Source organism: Euprymna scolopes, chromosome 18 (genome assembly GCF_053919585.1).
Source record: "Euprymna scolopes isolate OS-2025 chromosome 18, ASM5391958v1, whole genome shotgun sequence".
Taxonomy (NCBI): Eukaryota; Metazoa; Mollusca; class Cephalopoda; order Sepiida; family Sepiolidae; genus Euprymna; species Euprymna scolopes.
In genome coordinates this window covers 62,713,136-62,733,955 of record NC_136499.1, presented here as the reverse complement: position 1 = coordinate 62,733,955, position 20,820 = coordinate 62,713,136, and the positions used below count along the sequence as shown (strand labels likewise).

Sequence of the window (20,820 nt, the reverse complement as noted above, 5' to 3'; positions counted from 1 at the left end):
GATAGAGACACGTACTCGCACTCAAACTCAAATATACAACGTAACAAGTGTAGAATGATGAATTTGAGTTTACCAGCAGCAGCAACCTTGTGAATCTCTTATTTTCTCCTTTAATCCTCACATTCCATGAGCGATGTTTCTTACAAAGGAACAAGTCTTGTTGTTTTCTGAGTCAAAATATATAGCTCTAAAATTAATCTTTGGCTAGATTTTGATCTTAGTGCAGCATTTTTAGCTCCTCACATCAAGTATCTTCGTGAATTGTGAAGCCTGGTTTCTATAAAGGAACATCTGCAGGTAACACCTATATCTATATTAACTTCAGCGCAGTTTCTAAAATAATTTTTACAATGTTATCGTCTAAAATAATTATTCAATCATTATGAAAGGTAAAATGATAAAAACAGAAAAGTTAAGCCTTACACTAGAGTGAGATAGAAACAGAGAGAAAGGGTGGGAGAGAGAGGGGGTAGAGAAGTATAATAAATCATAATTGGAAAGAGATTTGACGTGTTAATATCCGGTTTTACATTTGCAAGCTTTACTGCAGATATGACAAATTAGAATGCTAGCTCCTGTTTGTACATAGAAATGTTATTACAGTTGTCATCAGGCATCAAAAATATATCCGTGCTGATGTGCATTGATGTTTAATACGAACACTTCCGGAAATTACGGAAATCCACAAACATAAATTACACAAACATAAATTTATATAAACATAACTTTGCATAAACATAAATAAATCTCTTTGCTCCTAAACCCCTACGGTTGCAAAACTTCTATGAGATCCAAGTGCGTTCGAGGATGGAATACTTTCGCCACATCTGGGCGAGCGCTGATTGAAGCGCCCTACCATGGTTTGAAAGATTTAAAAATCGACTTCGGAATATAGTATGTGGTGCCTTTGTCTCTTCTCTGAAACCTCTTCCCAACAGAATAGACGTTGTGAGCCTGTCTCTGATTTTCATGGCAAGTGCTCGTCTTAGCTCCTATCTATAGCCCCCTCTTGCCAAGCTTTCACAAAAAATATTCGTCTAGCTTATACTACTATCAATAATTTCCTGCACTTTCTATCGATGCCTAGGCCTAAACGTAGGTTCCACGAACAAAGTCTCTTCCCTAGAACTGCCCACCAGTGGAAGTCTGTTCCTCTAGGCTGCTTTCCAGTCCACTACAATATTATCTACAACTTTAATAAAATCGAGATCGTGTTTAAATGTTCTATTAAATAATCTAATTATACTAAATTCCCACTACTAAGGAATACAACGCTATTGTCCTAATGACTAACATTAACCTTTTTAACAAATGGCCTCCAGACCATGATAAGTAGTGATACATTTTTCAAGTCGTTCTCTTCGATCATTCTGATGCTAAAATGTTACCTTGCCAGGGCTATAAATACCGGATAGAGTGCTTCAACCTGACCTAAAGCAACTCTGGCTTTTCGTGATAATCTAGCCGGCACATATATATTATGAGCCAGTTAAGTATAGTTTTAAAAATACTTTACCCACGGGTTGAAGAAGGTGCATACATTGACAGTTGTTACAGGCTGACGACACTAGAATCGACATGTATAGCTAGATTAAAATTTCGTATCCTAGTCCTCGTGTTCAAATTACATCAGACATGACAAATATTAATGAACAATAGTTTTACTGTAGGTTGTGTAGTATTCCTTCTATCCTTTATTTTGTTATCATATTCTATTAGATTTGTTTTAAACAATGAATAACACTTGTTGACTTCTGGATCTGCCGTTTCTTCTAACTCCGTAAATGCTCAGCGGCAGTGAGGTATCTCTTCAGATTTCAACAGTAGTCAGCCATCATGACTGCATCCCAGCGACTCTGACATCTGGTCTCCATCTCTTTCAGCTCCTGATGGAATCCCCTCTCTGCTCATCACTTATGAAACATATATTAAGGAAATCGGTCCATATGTAACAATAGGAAGTGCATCTTGACACTACTATTTTTGACAGCAATAAGCATGTTGCTGAAAACTTCTGCGTAGTTTCTTGCTTTATTATTACTAAGAAAGTTATTCACTATTAGAGAAAATACCCTCCACGCTTCCAGTTCCATTTCGTCAATTGATTTTTCGAACTCTGGGTCTCTGACGAGCTGCCGGATCTGAGGACCGTAAAAATGCCAGCTTTCAACTTTTCCATGATTAATCCTGGAAAATCCTGACTCAAGATAAGGGAAGCAGTCATCATCTTTGTCCAGAGCCTTCGGAAACTATTTGATTAATCTAGGCTCGATGTGCAGTGGTAGGAAGAGTATACTCTCTATGTCCACTAGAGGGTCATTAATGACGTGCCTTTCTTTGAGGACACCGATTCCTTCCGCACAAGCCAGTTCTTCGTGTATGCCCAACAATAATTTTTTGGAAGATTTCGAGGTTTTATGACTTCTTCGACATAATCACCCAGAACTATCGGACCGAGTAATTCTTGTCATAAAATACTCATTTCCAAACATGATCCATGCTTCCGTGCAGTGTTGAAAGACAAAGAATATCCCTTAGGGACAGTAGCACGTGTAATTGTGAGGCAAGGGTTGCGCAATCTCCAACCACACCTCTCCTCAATTGGCACTGTTTGAGTCCAGAGGCAAGGAGAAGACCAGGGCGACTGTAAACAATGCCGAGATAAGCGGAGGCACATACAGCACCTGAAAGCCCCAAATGGTCGCCCATTTAGTACTGACCAGGTTCAACGTTGCTTAACTTTGGTGATCCAGCGGGAACCGATGTGTCAACGTGATTATGCCGTACTCATTTCCAAACAAAACGATTATTCGACTTGACCTGACCGAGCAAAACCAATGTGATTTCGGATTCACTTCATCAGATTCGTACTGAATCAGTTGAAAAATGCAGATTTCAAATTTGTAATTGATCAAACCAAACCCAAGTTTCAACATTACTGACTCTCAGGCGTCCTGGAGTGGCATTTGAGCCTTGAAGAGCGAACACACTTAGAAAAAAATCTGTTGATAATAATCGGAAACTCGATAGTTGATTTAGCAACAGTTACAGTTACATATTGCATTAATCTTTCGTCCAAAGAGACGATCATCTTACAGCGAGCATAAAATTTATAAGGATGGACGCTTCTAAGGAAAGCCGGCCGCGTTGTTGGCATGCGTATCGGTCTTCACGTCAATCACGCCCATAAAAATAATAGTCAACAATGTAAGATTTTGGTTTGGATGTGGACCGTAAAACCGTATGGAACATTGTTACGCAGTCACGCCTGGGTCATTTTTGCGTTGTGCGCCGGAGTGGAGTTCTGGTGGAATGTTATATTATAAACCCTTTTTAAGAATTCAAAACACAACAACAATTGGTGTAAGCAACAGTCCGTTTTTTATTTCTCCTGGTGTTCTTGTTTATGGTAGATAGATAGATAGATAGAGAGAGAGAGAGAGAGAGAGAGAGAGAGAGAGAGAGAGAGAGTGGGGGAGCGACAGAGAGAATTATCGTGGCGTCCACTCGGTCGACAATGAAATCTCCAACTGCAATCTTTTTCCTACTGTGACTTTTTCCTGTCAATCTTTTCAAAACATCCACATAACCAGATTCCTTTCTGTTACATTTTTAATAACAATAACAATGGTTTGTTTATATTTGTGAGGAATATTGAAACAATTCCCGTTTAGCTTGTCAATTTCTGACATTTCATCCGCAGACGCGTGCCACATTTTAATTCATGAACATACATATATGCATATACACCTATACACATATATATACTAGCAAGTCAACCCGGCTTAGACCGGGTCATTCGTGTAACAGGAAGACATGAGAACGTCTAGTTGCAATTCTATTCATACAGAGCTTCACTACACTCCTTAACACCTCCGGGTATTTGGTTTATTTTTGTCACGGGTGAGATTTTGCTGCAATACCCTGCATATATTTTGTATACCGAGAAAGAGAAAGAGAAAGATAGAGAGAGAGAGAGAGAGAGAGAGAGAGGAAGAGTGAGAGAGTATAGAAAAGAGACATAAACAAGGGAAGTGAAGGAAAGAGAGTCAAACAGATATAGGGAGTATGCATGAAGATTAGAGAAAGAGAAATACATCCGAGATGCCAATTAATAAATATTATATTGTAAAAATCTATACACCTAGAATAGTACTTATTTCGATCTGATCATCTGCTGTATGCCTTATCACGACACATACAACGATTTCAAATCGGAACCCATATTCTCTATGGATATTAGATTAAACCACACTAAGTTTATTTTAAAGAGGACGAAATGGACAGAGTGAAACAAATAGAGATACACTATATAGATAGATATATAGAGAGAAAATAAGAGAGAAAGAGAAAAAGAGAAGAAGAAAAGTAACAGAGAGAAAGAGAGAGAGAGAGAGAAAGAAAGAGAGAGAATGAGTCGTCACCAGAGACCAAACATTAATCTAATGTATTTCCTAAAATAGTAGAATCTAGTGAGGAGCCTCTGCTTAAATCAATATAAAAGAGAAACTCTGACCCGACACAAAATAGAATTATACATATATATATATATATATGTATGTATGTATATATTCCAAGGCTTCCATCAATAAATCAGTATGATTTTCTTTATAATTCTGATAGATATATTAATATATATATACATTTATCTAAACCCGAGCGTCTGGCAAGGGAAATTAGCCAGAAATATACTATCACTAGATGAAAATAACTCCAGCCCAAAATAATAATTGAAAAACACGTGCCCGTTTACACCGTAAATATTTTACTAGGTGATCGAATTTATTTTAAGTTCGCCGATGTTATCATGTAAACATCATTAATAAAATTAATAATAGAAGTCAAAATGTGTTTACTTTTTAATAGAAATTATTGTCATCTCAAGAGGTTTTATTGTTGGATGGTGATGTCATAAAAAAAAGCAGGAAACATATGAATAGTAGAAAACGTTTACGGATAAAAGTGATTTAAGTGGCTTCCACAATTGCGACGAAGGTTTAGGCTTACAAATACACACATTACAATAAACATTAATCGACATTTTCATAGGCTCTATTATTCTCACAATTCTTCTGAAGTACTCAATAGATCTGATATATTAAACGTTAATATATATATATACATATATACATATATATATATACATATATTATTTATATATATATACACATATATATATATAATCTATATATATAAAAGGCAAAAATCGGTGTGTATGTATGTATGTATGTATGTATGTATGTTTGTTTGTAACGCTAAAACTTTTGAAAGACGGAACCAGAGTTGACAAATTTGGTATCATATTGCACCTTGATCACCCGGATGACAAATATCGAAATTTCACGTCAAACGGACCAGTAGAAAGGGGTCAACTGATCGTTTTTCTCCTAGGGGGGCCCCCAAAAAAACCTGTCATTTTAACGTTATTCAATACGTGTCACGTGACGTGACGTCAGCTCAAACTTTTGACAGACACAACCAAAGTTGACAAATTATGTATCATATTGAACCTTGATCACCCGCATGACAAATATCGAAATTCCACACCAAACGGACCATTAAAAGGGGGTGAACTGATCATTTCTCTCCTAGGGGGGGCCCCCCAAAAAACCTGTCATTTTAATGTTAATATTACATAATCCAAAAACGCTTAGTCATGTCACGTGACGTGACGTCAACATCCAGTAATGGCGAACAAATGTAAACAAACACTTTGTTTTACCGATACTTTTGTAATTTCTCTTCTGCTTTGTTCTAGAGATTATTAAACTCCATGACAATGTCTCCAACGTATTTAACTGGTTAAAAATAGTATTTATACAAGAGTTTTAACGAAAAATATCAGGAAAAAATGTACAGGAATAAAAAAAAATTCAGCTTTCAAAATATTCGTCGATAAAAAAACCGATCTTTATATTTACGCTAGCCATTTTGTATATTACCACGTGACCTGCTATCTCTTAAACTGGAGGGGGGGGGATCCACTTGAATCCAACAAAACCAGTAATTTTTTTTTTCTATTATATATACATCATTTTCTATAAAATTAAGTGTAGACTTTATAATTAAAACAAAAAATGTTATTCATACTAAAAAAAAAAAAAGCTTAGTCATGTCACGTGACGTGACGTCAACATCCACTAATGGCGAACAATTGTACCTATTTACTATGCCTCCCCACGGGACAGAGTTAGACACCAGGGTCGTTTTTTAACGTGGAGAAAAGGTACAAAAATAAAAATTGTCTCAGTCGTGGAGGATTTCTCCTCCACGCAGCATCTGAAGAACAGATACTACACTTTGATCTTGACCAAAAGGCCAAGAATGCGAACAATTGTAAATAACAACTTTTTTCACAAAACCAACACCGTCTTTCTTTTTTTTCTCTCTCTTTCTCTCTCTCACCCACTTACTCTTCCCTCTCTCTCACCCTCTTTCTCTTGACGTCACACCACTGTTAAACTGTGGGGGGGGGACACATTCCCAGGCATTATCTCCTATAGATGCACATTTTATTAGAAATTCAGCTTTCAAAATATTAGACGATAATAAAAATATAAAACCAACACCCTCTTTCTCTTTTCTCTCTCTCTCTCACCAACTTACTCTTCTCTCTCTCTCACCCTCTTTCTCTTGACCTCCTACTACTGTTAAACTGTGTGTGTGTGTGGTGGGGGGGAAGAGGCAGCTTGAAAACCAACAAAAACAGTGCACAGTTTCCCAAGCATTTGGGGTGGGAAGGGGGGGAAGAAGCCGAGCGCACAGTTTCGTGTGAGAGAGAGAGAACAATTCTCAACCTATATACTCAACAAATTTTTTATCTACAGATTTGAAAGTTTGTATATAGGGTATTCAGACATATGGAAATATATCTAGCATAATCTATCTATTATATCTATAAAAGTGAAAATGTGTGTGTGTGTGAGGTAGCCAGAGAGAGAGAGAGAGAGAGAGAGAGAGACAACAATTCTCAACCTATATATTCAATACATTTTTTATCTACAGATTTGAAAATTTGTATATAGGGTATTCAGACATATGGAAATATATCTAGCATAATCTATCTATTATATCTATAAAAGTGAAAATGTGTGTGTGTGTGTGTGTGTGTGTGCGTAAGAGAGAGAGAGAACAATTCTCAACCTATATACTCAACGTATTTTTATCTACGGATTTTAAACTTTGTATATAGGGTATTCAGACATATAGAAATATATCTAGCATAATCTATACATTATATCTATAAAAGTGAGAATGTGAGTGTGTGAGAGAGAGAGAACAATTCTCAACCTATATATTCAACAAATTTTTTACCTACAGATTTGAAAATTTGTATATTGGGTATTCAGACATATGGAAATATATCTAGCATAATCGATCTATTATATCTATAAAAGTCAGAATGTTTGCGTGTGGTTGTGTGTGTAAGGTTGCGAGAGAGAGAGAGAACAATTCTCAACCTATCTATTCAATAAATTTGTTATCTACAGATTTGACCATTTGTATATAGGGTATTCAGACATATGGAAATATATCCAGCATAATCTATCTATTATATCCATAAAAGTGAGAATGTGTGCGTGAGAGAGAGAGAGAGAGTAAGTACAATTCTCACCCTATATATTCAACAAATTTTTATCTACCGATTAGAAAATTTGTATATAGGGTATTCAGACATATGGAAATATATCTAGCATAATCTATCTATTATATCTAGAAAAGTGAGAATGTGTGTGAAAGAGAGAGAGAGAAGAGAGAGAGAGAGAACAATTCTCAACCTATATATTCAACTAATTTTTATGTACAGATCTGAAAATTTGTATACAGGGTATTCAGACATATGGAAATATATCTAGCATAATCTATTATATCTATAAAAGGTAGAATGTGTGTGTGTGTGTGAGTGAGTGAGTGAGTGAGTGAGTGAGAGAGAGAGAGAGAGAACAATTCTCAACCTATATACTCAACAAATTTTGTATCTACAGATTTGATAATTTGTATATAGGGTATTCAGACATAAGGAAATATATCTAGCATAATCTATCTATTATATCTATAAAAGTGAGAATGTGTGTGAAAGAGAGAGAGAGAGAACAATTCTCAACCTATATATTCAACAAATTCTATCTTTACAGATTTGAAAATTTGTATATAGGGTATTCAGACATTTGGAAAATATATCTAGCATAATCTATTATATCTATAAAAGTGAGAATGTGTGTGTGAGAGAGAGAGAAAGAACAATTCTCAACCTATATACTCAACAAATTTTTTATCTACAGATTTAAAAATTTGTATATAGGGTATTCAGACATATAGAAATATATCTAGCATAACCTATCTATTATATCTATAAAATGACCATGTGTGTGTGTGTGAGAGAGAGAGAGAGAGTCAGAGAGAGAGAGAGAACAATTTTCAGCTTGTGTGTGTGTGAGAAAGAGAGAGAGAGAAAGAGAGGAAGGAAAATTCTCACCCTATATATTCAACAAATTTTTTATCTACATATTAGAAAATTTGGATATAGGGTATTCAGACGTATGGAAATATATCTAGCATAATCTATCTATTATATCTATAAAAGTGAGAATGTGTGTGTGAGAGAGAGAGAAAGAGAGAGAGAGAGAACAATTCTCAACCTATATATTCAACTAATTTTTTATCTACAGATTTGAAAATGTGTATATTGGGTATTCAGACATATGTAAATATATCTGGCATAATCTATGTATTATATCTATAAAAGTGTGAATGTGAGTGATGGAAAGAGCAAAAAATTCTCAACCTATATAACCTATAAAAGTGAGAATATGTGTGAGAGAGAGAGAGAGAGAACAATTCTCAACCTATATATTCCACACATTTTTGGGCACAGATTTGGAAATTTGTATATAGGGTAGGCAGACATATAGAAATATATCTAGCATAATCTATCTATTATATCTATAAAAGTGAGAACTTGTGTGTGTGTGTGTGTGTGAGAGAGAGAGAGAGAGAACAATTCTTAACCTACATACTCAACAAATTTTTTACCTACAGTTTAGAAAATTTGTATATAGGGTATTCAGACATATGGAAATATATCTAGCATAATCTATCTATTATAACTACAAAAGTTAGAATGTGTGTGTGAGAGAGAGAGAGAACAATTCTAAACCTATATATTCAACAAATTTTTTATCTACAGATTTGAAACTTTGTATATAGGGTATTCAGACATATGGAAATATATCTAGCATAATCTATCTATTTTATCTATAAAAGTGAGAATGCGTGTGTGTGAGATAGCGAGAGAGAGAGAGAGAAAAAGAGAGAGATAAAAATTCTCAACCTATACATTCAACAAATTTTTTATCCACAGATTTGAACATTTGTATATAGGGTGTTCAGACATATAGAAATATATCTAGCATAATCTATCTATTATATGTATAAAAGTGAGAATGTGTGTGTGTGTGTGTGAGAGAGAGGACAATTGTCAACCTATGTATACAACAAATTTTTTATCTACAGATTTCAAAATTTGTATATTGGGCATTCAGACATATTTTAATATATCTGGCATAATCTGTCTATTATATCTATAAAAGTGAGAATGTGTGTGATAGAGAGAGAGAGAACAATTCTCAACCTATATACTCAACAAATTTTTTATCTACAGATTTGAAAATTTGTATATAGGGTATTCAGACATATGGAAATATATCTAGCATAATCTATTATATCTATAAAAGTGAGAATGTGTGTGTGTGTGTGAGAGAGAGAGAGAGAGAGAGAGAGAGAGAACAATTCTCAACCCATATACTCAACAAATTCTTTATCTACAGATTTTAAAATGTGTATATAGAGTATTCATACAAATAGAAATATATCTAGGATAATCTTTCTATTATATCTATAAAAGTGAGAATGTGTGTGTGTGTGAGCGAGAGAGAGAGAGAGAGAGAGAACAGTTCTCAACCTATACATTCAACAAATTTTTATATATAGGGTATTCAGAAATATCGAAATATATCTAGCATAATCTATTATATCTTTAAAAGTTAGAATGTGTGTGTGTGAGAGATAGAGAGAACAATTCTCAACCTATGCACTCTACAAATTTTTTATCTACAAATTAGAAAATTTTTATATAGGGTATTCACACATATGGAAATATATCTAGCATAATCTATCTATTATATCTATAAAAGTTAGAATGTGTGTGTGAGGTAGCCAGAGAGAGAGAGAGAGAGAGTAAGAACAATTTTCAACCTATATATTCAACAAATATTTGATCTACAGATTAGAAAATTTGTATATAGGGTATTCAGACATATGGAAATATATCTAGCATAATCTATCTATTATATCTCTAAAATTGAGAATGTGTGTGTGAGAGAGAGAGAACAATTTTCAACCTATATACTCAACAAATTTTTTTATCTACAGATTTGAAAATTTGTATATAGGGTATTCAGACATATGGAAATATATCTAGAGTAATCTATCTATTATATCTATAAAAGTGAGAATGCGTGTGTGTGTGAGAGAGAGCGACACAGAACAATTCTCAACCTATATATTCAACAAATTTTTTATGTACAGATCTGAAATATCACATTTGTATAGAAGTAGAAATCTTTATACCTACTCTGATACCTAATAAAAGAAAGGACACTCTTTAGGGCGGATTTTGATTATAACAAGTCACTAATTAGAAATTATAATAAACATTCTAATAATTTAAGAATTTTACCAAAATAAAATTGCATGGTAATCACCCAATTTCTGCCACAAAATTTTGATTGGCAGAACTCATAAACATAAAATATATATTTTCTAATTTCATCTTTTTTTTTTCTTTTTACATAATCTGGTTTGATGTTTTCCCAAATATTCAAATCACTATATTTTGCTGCTTAATATCAAATACAGCAACTGAGTTATTTTTATGCATCAAACAATTACATTTTCTCATTCATCCAAACTAATCACTGAACATCAATTTCATATTTTCTTCACTAAAATATTACTGTGCTTGATGTCATCAAGTGGAGCGGATCATTTTTTTTTCATTTGTTCACACATTTTTCCAATTTATATATATTTTAAAGATTCTTAGCCTATGTCATTGCATACCAATCTGTTTATTAAAAGTTAAGGTTCACTGTAAACACATATGTTACACCAAAATAAAAACGCTTCAGATAATGTCTTGATATTCAATTCAGTTTCTCACATGACATCTTATGAAGTTAGTAGAAATGTTACAGACTTTTGAATCTCAAACACTTTCAATACTGTGCACTGATATTTTCTTTTTTGCAATATAAGCACATTCATGATTTTTTTTACAAACGTTAAAAACTTTCACATTGTGTAGCAATATACTGAAACAATTATAAAAATATTTGTTTTTATTTTGAATGATGCAGGGCATCTGAAGAGAGATTTTTCTAACAAAATGAAAGTATAATTTTTAGCAATAGGTATCTAGGAAAAGGCCACTACATATGTTATAAGTTCCAAATTTCCACAACCTGGCAAATACTGGTACATGCTAGCAAATTTAGATTTGCAATTACAGAATATGATTCTAATTTTTTCCTTTGCTCTTTATTCTAACACTACACTAAGTTTACTGTGTTATTTCGCTACAGTTGATATTGTGTAGAACAATAAGAAAATCATAGTGAACAATGCATTCAACAAAATTTCACACACATTTCTAGATACCTATATCTAATAAGTTCAAAAGAAAGGACACACTTAGGGAGGTATTTTGGTGGTCAAGTCACTAAAAAGAGATTAGCTGGTTTCCCGGCATAGCCTAGGATATAATAAAGATTGACTGAAATACATGTTCTAGCTGGTTTCTAGGCGTTGCCAGGGATGTAATATAGACACATTATGTTGTATATTACCTGTTCTCTTCTCCCTAAGGTAAAACAATTTCATATACATGCTGTAAATTACCTATGCTAGGGATAAAACATGAACAATACCAGTCCTAGGGTAGATAAAACAAATAATACATAGAGATGAAAGATTCCTCTCCCCTAAGAATCAAACATATGTTCAATATCTGCTTTTGTTTTTTCATTGTTTATACGGTCCCGAGCAACGCCGGGTAGCCCTGCTAGTCTATATATATAAAAGGCAAAAATCGGTGTGTATGTATGTATGTATGTATGTTTGTTTGTAACGCTAAAACTTTTGAAAGACGGAACCAGAGTTGACAAATTTGGTATCATATTGCACCTTGATCACCCGGATGACAAATATCGAAATTTCACGTCAAACGGACCAGTAGAAAGGGGTCAACTGATCGTTTTTCTCCTAGGGGGGCCCCCCAAAAAACCTGTCATTTTAACGTTATTCAATACGTGTCACGTGACGTGACGTCAGCTCAAACTTTTGACAGACACAACCAAAGTTGACAAATTATGTATCATATTGAACCTTGATCACCCGCATGACAAATATCGAAATTCCACACCAAACGGACCATTAAAAGGGGGTGAACTGATCATTTCTCTCCTAGGGGGGCCCCCCAAAAAACCTGTCATTTTAATGTTAATATTACATAATCCAAAAACGCTTAGTCATGTCACGTGACGTGACGTCAACATCCAGTAATGGCGAACAAATGTAAACAAACACTTTGTTTTACCGATACTTTTGTAATTTCTCTTCTGCTTTGTTCTAGAGATTATTAAACTCCATGACAATGTCTCCAACGTATTTAACTGGTTAAAAATAGTATTTATACAAGAGTTTTAACGAAAAATATCAGGAAAAAATGTACAGGAATAAAAAAAAATTCAGCTTTAAAAATATTCGTCGATAAAAAAACCGATCTTTATATTTACGCTAGCCATTTTGTATATTACCACGTGACCTGCTATCTCTTAAACTGGAGGGGGGGGATCCACTTGAATCCAACAAAACCAGTAATTTTTTTTTTCTATTATATATACAGCATTTTCTATAAAATTAAGTGTAGACTTTATAATTAAAACAAAAAATGTTATTCATACTAAAAAAAAAATACGCTTAGTCATGTCACGTGACGTGACGTCAACATCCACTAATGGCGAACAATTGTACCTATTTACTATGCCTCCCCACGGGACAGAGTTAGACACCAGGGTCGTTTTTTAACGTGGAGAAAAGGTACAAAAATAAAAATTGTCTCAGTCGTGGAGGATTTCTCCTCCACCGAAAGAGAACAAGAAAAAGAAGTGCAGCATCTGAAGAACAGATACTACACTTTGATCTTGACCAAAAGGCCAAGAATGCGAACAATTGTAAATAACAACTTTTTTCACAAAACCAACACCGTCTTTCTTTTTTTTCTCTCTCTTTCTCTCTCTCACCCACTTACTCTTCCCTCTCTCTCACCCTCTTTCTCTTGACGTCACACCACTGTTAAACTGTGGGGGGGGGAACACATTCCCAGGCATTATCTCCTATAGATGCACATTTTATTAGAAATTCAGCTTTCAAAATATTAGACGATAATAAAAATATAAAACCAACACCCTCTTTCTCTTTTCTCTCTCTCTCACCAACTTACTCTTCTCTCTCTCTCACCCTCTTTCTCTTGACCTCCTACTACTGTTAAACTGTGTGTGTGTGGGGGGGGGGAAGAGGCAGCTTGAAAACCAACAAAAACAGTGCACAGTTTCCCAAGCATTTGGGGTGGGAAGGGGGGGAAGAAGCCGAGCGCACAGTTTCGTGTGAGAGAGAGAGAACAATTCTCAACCTATATACTCAACAAATTTTTTTATCTACAGATTTGAAAGTTTGTATATAGGGTATTCAGACGTATGGAAATATATCTAGCATAATCTATCTATTATATCTATAAAAGTGAAAATGTGTGTGTGTGTGAGGTAGCCAGAGAGAGAGAGAGAGAGAGAGAGAGAGAGAGAGAGAGAGAGACAACAATTCTCAACCTATATATTCAATACATTTTTTATCTACAGATTTGAAAATTTGTATATAGGGTATTCAGACATATGGAAATATATCTAGCATAATCTATCTATTATATCTATAAAAGTGAAAATGTGTGTGTGTGTGTGCGTAAGAGAGAAAGAGAACAATTCTCAACCTATATACTCAACGTATTTTTATCTACGGATTTTAAACTTTGTATATAGGGTATTCAGACATATAGAAATATATCTAGCATAATCTATACATTATATCTATAAAAGTGAGAATGTGAGTGTGTGAGAGAGAGAGAACAATTCTCAACCTATATATTCAACAAATTTTTTACCTACAGATTTAAAAATTTGTATATTGGGTATTCAGACATATGGAAATATATCTAGCATAATCGATCTATTATATCTATAAAAGTCAGAATGTTTGCGTGTGGTTGTGTGTGTAAGGTTGCGAGAGAGAGAGAGAGAGAACAATTCTCAACCTATCTATTCAATAAATTTGTTATCTACAGATTTGACCATTTGTATATAGGGTATTCAGACATATGGAAATATATCCAGCATAATCTATCTATTATATCCATAAAAGTGAGAATGTGTGCGTGAGAGAGAGAGAGAGAGAGAGTAAGTACAATTCTCACCCTATATATTCAACATATTTTTTATCTACCGATTAGAAAATTTGTATATAGGGTATTCAGACATATGGAAATATATCTAGCATAATCTATCTATTATATCTAGAAAAGTGAGAATGTGTGTGAAAGAGAGAGAGAGAGAAGAGAGAGAGAGAGAACAATTCTCAACCTATATATTCAACTAATTTTTATGTACAGATCTGAAAATTTGTATACAGGGTATTCAGACATATGGAAATATATCTAGCATAATCTATTATATCTATAAAAGGTAGAATGTGTGTGTGTGTGTGTGAGTGAGTGAGTGAGTGAGTGAGTGAGAGAGAGAGAGAGAGAACAATTCTCAACCTATATACTCAACAAATTTTGTATCTACAGATTTGATAATTTGTATATAGGGTATTCAGACATAAGGAAATATATCTAGCATAATCTATTATATCTATAAAAGTGAGAATGTGTGTGTGAGAGAGAGAGAAAGAACAATTCTCAACCTATATACTCAACAAATTTTTTATCTACAGATTTAAAAATTTGTATATAGGGTATTCAGACATATAGAAATATATCTAGCATAACCTATCTATTATATATATAGAATGACCATGTGTGTGTGTGTGAGAGAGAGAGAGAGAGTCAGAGAGAGAGAGAGAACAATTTTCAGCTTGTGTGTGTGTGAGAAAGAGAGAGAGAGAAAGAGAGGAAGGAAAATTCTCACCCTATATATTCAACAAATTTTTTATCTACATATTAGAAAATTTGGATATAGGGTATTCAGACGTATGGAAATATATCTAGCATAATCTATCTATTATATCTATAAAAGTGAGAATGTGTGTGTGAGAGAGAGAGAAAGAGAGAGAGAGAACAATTCTCAACCTATATATTCAACTAATTTTTTATCTACAGATTTGAAAATGTGTATATTGGGTATTCAGACATATGTAAATATATCTGGCATAATCTATGTATTATATCTATAAAAGTGTGAATGTGAGTGATGGAAAGAGCAAAAAATTCTCAACCTATATAACCTATAAAAGTGAGAATATGTGTGAGAGAGAGAGAGAGAGAGAACAATTCTCAACCTATATATTCCACACATTTTTGGGCACAGATTTGGAAATTTGTATATAGGGTAGGCAGACATATAGAAATATATCTAGCATAATCTATCTATTATATCTATAAAAGTGAGAACTTGTGTGTGTGTGTGTGTGTGTGTGAGAGAGAGAGAGAACAATTCTTAACCTACATACTCAACAAATTTTTTACCTACAGTTTAGAAAATTTGTATATAGGGTATTCAGACATATGGAAATATATCTAGCATAATCTATCTATTATAACTACAAAAGTTAGAATGTGTGTGTGAGAGAGAGAGAGAGAACAATTCTAAACCTATATATTCAACAAATTTTTTATCTACAGATTTGAAACTTTGTATATAGGGTATTCAGACATATGGAAATATATCTAGCATAATCTATCTATTTTATCTATAAAAGTGAGAATGCGTGTGTGTGAGATAGCGAGAGAGAGAGAGAGAAAAAGAGAGAGATAAAAATTCTCAACCTATACATTCAACAAATTTTTTATCCACAGATTTGAACATTTGTATATAGGGTGTTCAGACATATAGAAATATATCTAGCATAATCTATCTATTATATGTATAAAAGTGAGAATGTGTGTGTGTGTGAGAGAGAGGACAATTGTCAACCTATGTATACAACAAATTTTTTATCTACAGATTTCAAAATTTGTATATTGGGCATTCAGACATATTTCAATATATCTGGCATAATCTGTCTATTATATCTATAAAAGTGAGAATGTGTGTGATAGAGAGAGAGAGAACAATTCTCAACCTATATACTCAACAAATTTTTTATCTACAGATTTGAAAATTTGTATATAGGGTATTCAGACATATGGAAATATATCTAGCATAATCTATTATATCTATAAAAGTGAGAATGTGTGTGTGTGTGTGTGTGAGAGAGAGAGAGAGAGAGAGAGAGAACAATTCTCAACCCATATACTCAACAAATTCTTTATCTACAGATTTTAAAATTTGTATATAGAGTATTCATACAAATAGAAATATATCTAGGATAATCTTTCTATTATATCTATAAAAGTGAGAATGTGTGTGTGTGTGAGCGAGAGAGAGAGAGAGAGAGAGAGAACAGTTCTCAACCTATACATTCAACAAATTTTTATATATAGGGTATTCAGAAATATCGAAATATATCTAGCATAATCTATTATATCTTTAAAAGTTAGAATGTGTGTGTGTGAGAGATAGAGAGAACAATTCTCAACCTATGCACTCTACAAATTTTTTATCTACAAATTAGAAAATTTGTATATAGGGTATTCACACATATGGAAATATATCTAGCATAATCTATCTATTATATCTATAAAAGTTAGAATGTGTGTGTGAGGTAGCCAGAGAGAGAGAGAGAGAGAGTAAGAACAATTTTCAACCTATATATTCAACAAATATTTGATCTACAGATTAGAAAATTTGTATATAGGGTATTCAGACATATGGAAATATATCTAGCATAATCTATCTATTATATCTCTAAAATTGAGAATGTGTGTGTGAGAGAGAGAGAGAGAGAACAATTTTCAACCTATATACTCAAAAAATTTTTTTATCTACAGATTTGAAAATTTTGTATATAGGGTATTCAGACATATGGAAATATATCTAGAGTAATCTATCTATTATATCTATAAAAGTGAGAATGCGTGTGTGTGTGAGAGAGAGCGACACAGAACAATTCTCAACCTATATATTCAACAAATTTTTTATGTACAGATCTGAAATATCACATTTGTATAGAAGTAGAAATCTTGATACCTACTCTGATACCTAATAAAAGAAAGGACACTCTTTAGGGCGGATTTTGATTATAACAAGTCACTAATTAGAAATTATAATAAACATTCTAATAATTTAAGAATTTTACCAAAATAAAATTGCATGGTAATCACCCAATTTCTGCCACAAAATTTTGATTGGCAGAACTCATAAACATAAAATATATATTTTCTAATTTCATCTTTTTTTTTTTCTTTTTACATAATCTGGTTTGATGTTTTCCCAAATATTCAAATCACTATATTTTGCTGCTTAATATCAAATACAGCAACTGAGTTATTTTTATGCATCAAACAATTACATTTTCTCATTCATCCAAACTAATCACTGAACATCAATTTCATATTTTCTTCACTAAAATATTACTGTGCTTGATGTCATCAAGTGGAGCGGATCATTTTTTTTTCATTTGTTCACACATTTTTCCAATTTATATATATTTTAAAGATTCTTAGCCTATGTCATTGCATACCAATCTGTTTATTAAAAGTTAAGGTTCACTGTAAACACATATGTTACACCAAAATAAAAACGCTTCAGATAATGTCTTGATATTCAATTCAGTTTCTCACATGACATCTTATGAAGTTAGTAGAAATGTTACAGACTTTTGAATCTCAAACACTTTCAATACTGTGCACTGATATTTTCTTTTTTGCAATATAAGCACATTCATGATTTTTTTTACAAACGTTAAAAACTTTCACATTGTGTAGCAATATACTGAAACAATTATAAAAATATTTGTTTTTATTTTGAATGATGCAGGGCATCTGAAGAGAGATTTTTCTAACAAAATGAAAGTATAATTTTTAGCAATAGGTATCTAGGAAAAGGCCACTACATATGTTATAAGTTCCAAATTTCCACAACCTGGCCAATACTGGTACATGCTAGCAAATTTAGATTTGCAATTACAAAATATGATTCTAATTTTTTCCTTTGCTCTTTATTCTAACACTACACTAAGTTTACTGTGTTATTTCGCTACAGTTGATATTGTGTAGAACAATAAGAAAATCATAGTGAACAATGCATTCAACAAAATTTCACACACATTTCTAGATACCTATATCTAATAAGTTCAAAAGAAAGGACACACTTAGGGAGGTATTTTGGTGGTCAAGTCACTAAAAAGAGATTAGCTGGTTTCCCGGCATAGCCCAGGATATAATAAAGATTGACTGAAATACATGTTCTAGCTGGTTTCTAGGCGTTGCCAGGGATGTAATATAGACACATTATGTTGTATATTACCTGTTCTCTTCTCCCTAAGGTAAAACAATTTCATATACATGCTGTAAATTACCTATGCTAGGGATAAAACATGAACAATATCAGTCCTAGGGTAGATAAAACAAATAATACATAGAGATGAAAGATTCCTCTCCCCTAAGAATCAAACATATGTTCAATATCTGCTTTTGTTTTTTCATTGTTTATACGGTCCCGAGCAACGCCGGGTAGCCCTGCTAGTCTATATATATAAAAGCCAAACGTCTGTGTGTATGTATGTATGTTTGTTTGTAACGCTAAAACTTTTGAAAGACGGAACCAAACTTGACAAATTTGGTATCATATTGAAGCCCCATCATCCGGATGACAAATATCGAAATTTCACGTCAAACGGACCACTAGAAGTGGGTCAACTGATCAGTTTTCTTCAAGGGGGGGCCCCCCAAAAAAACCTGTCATTATCTATATATATAAAAGACAAATGTTTGTTTGTAACGCTAAAACTTGAGATGAAAGATTCCTCTCCCCTAAGAATAAAACATATGTTCAATATCTGCTTTTGTTTTTTCATTGTTTATACGGTCCCGAGCAACGCCGGGTAGCCCTGCTAGTTTAAATATATAGCGTGTGTGTATTAATACTAACATTATTGATTACTAGCGCTAGAACAACAGCATATTCTTTTTATTGTTTGACTCTCGAATGTGTATCCGTTGATATCTTATATGCTTTCATATTAAGTGATATGGTTCTCCGTTAATTAACTGTGTCGAACTGTGTCGTATATATACTCGTGAGTCAAAACAATCAAAGGAATAATCTGTTGTCATAGCCATATTGATTACATATGTGCATACATGTTTCTGTATGCTCTTTTCAGGACATTGTTAAATTTGACAACACTTTCCTTGCCTATAAGGAAGATCGCATCCGAGAGAGCATTCTTAGGAAAGCTGATCGCGTTCTGGGCCTGCCATTTGTCTTCACATCGATCAAAAGTAATCAATGCGGTGGATTCGGGTTAGAATCCGCCAACGAGTCGTAGAGGAAATTGTTGAGCAGCCACGCCAGAGTCGTCTTGACTCTCTGCGTTGGGGTGGAGTTTTGCTCGAAGATGTGGGAACATCTAGTCGCAATTCCGCCCATACATAGTTTTAGCGACACTCTCGAACACGTTTGGTATATATGTATGCATATATGTAGCCAATAATGTTTAAATGTTAAAAAACATACTATCGACATGATCAGTTTATTCATCGAGCAGTTTTTAATCAACATAGGAGTTTCAATCGATTTTCATCTAGGAAAATAAAACTATAGGTCCATTATATATATATATATATATATATATATATATATATATATATATATATATATATATATATAATATATATATGACCCCATGGCCACGTACTTGTACAATCTTGATATTTCTCCGCCAGACTAGAAATAATACATAGTAAAAATACAATACAAATCTCTATCTGCATTAGCGTGAATATAGCAATCCAACAGAATAAAGACAATCCCGAAATGGTTGGTGACTACACGCAGAATCATCATCTGATGACGACTATGTTGGAAGTGATGCTGCTGTACAATAAACCGTTATTGTATGTATGTATGTATGTATGTGTGTGTGTATGTATAGATGTAGTTATCTCTCACTCTTTCTCTCTCTCTCTCTCTCTCTCTCTCTCTCTCTCTATATATATATATATATATATATATATATATATATATATATATATATATATATATAATGAACATTACAAAGCTAAATGTTTATTTAATTTTGGATTAATCACATTTTATTGTGTCTTACATATTTTTGTTGAATCGTGCAAAACACCAAACAACTCACCAGCGAAAACGCAAACAGATGAGATTTTTTTACTTGGATAAAAGTTGATGTAAAAACATAGAAATCCTTCAAAATCATAATATTCATAAAAACTTTTAAAAATATATTGGAAGCATTTCCGGAGAAAAACTGAAATATATAATAACATTTACAGCGCCATATTTAATTCTATTATGTTGAAAAGAATATTCTTGCGTTTTTTAACTTTTAAATTCAGGAGAAAATATCTCGGCTCAAAATATC

At 33.2% G+C, this 20,820-nt stretch overlaps 1 protein-coding gene and 2 pseudogenes across 1 annotated transcript in view; all 3 read right to left on the bottom strand.

Annotated features, from left to right (window-relative positions):
- Window positions 1-20,820, bottom strand: part of LOC145297633 (retinal guanylyl cyclase 1-like) — a 1,014,990-nt gene that overhangs the window by 423,845 nt on the left and 570,325 nt on the right. The gene's annotated exons all lie outside the window — the stretch shown is intronic.
- LOC145298007 (U2 spliceosomal RNA) lies at window positions 6,222-6,331 on the bottom strand (annotated as a pseudogene).
- Window positions 13,154-13,287, bottom strand: LOC145298052 (U2 spliceosomal RNA; annotated as a pseudogene).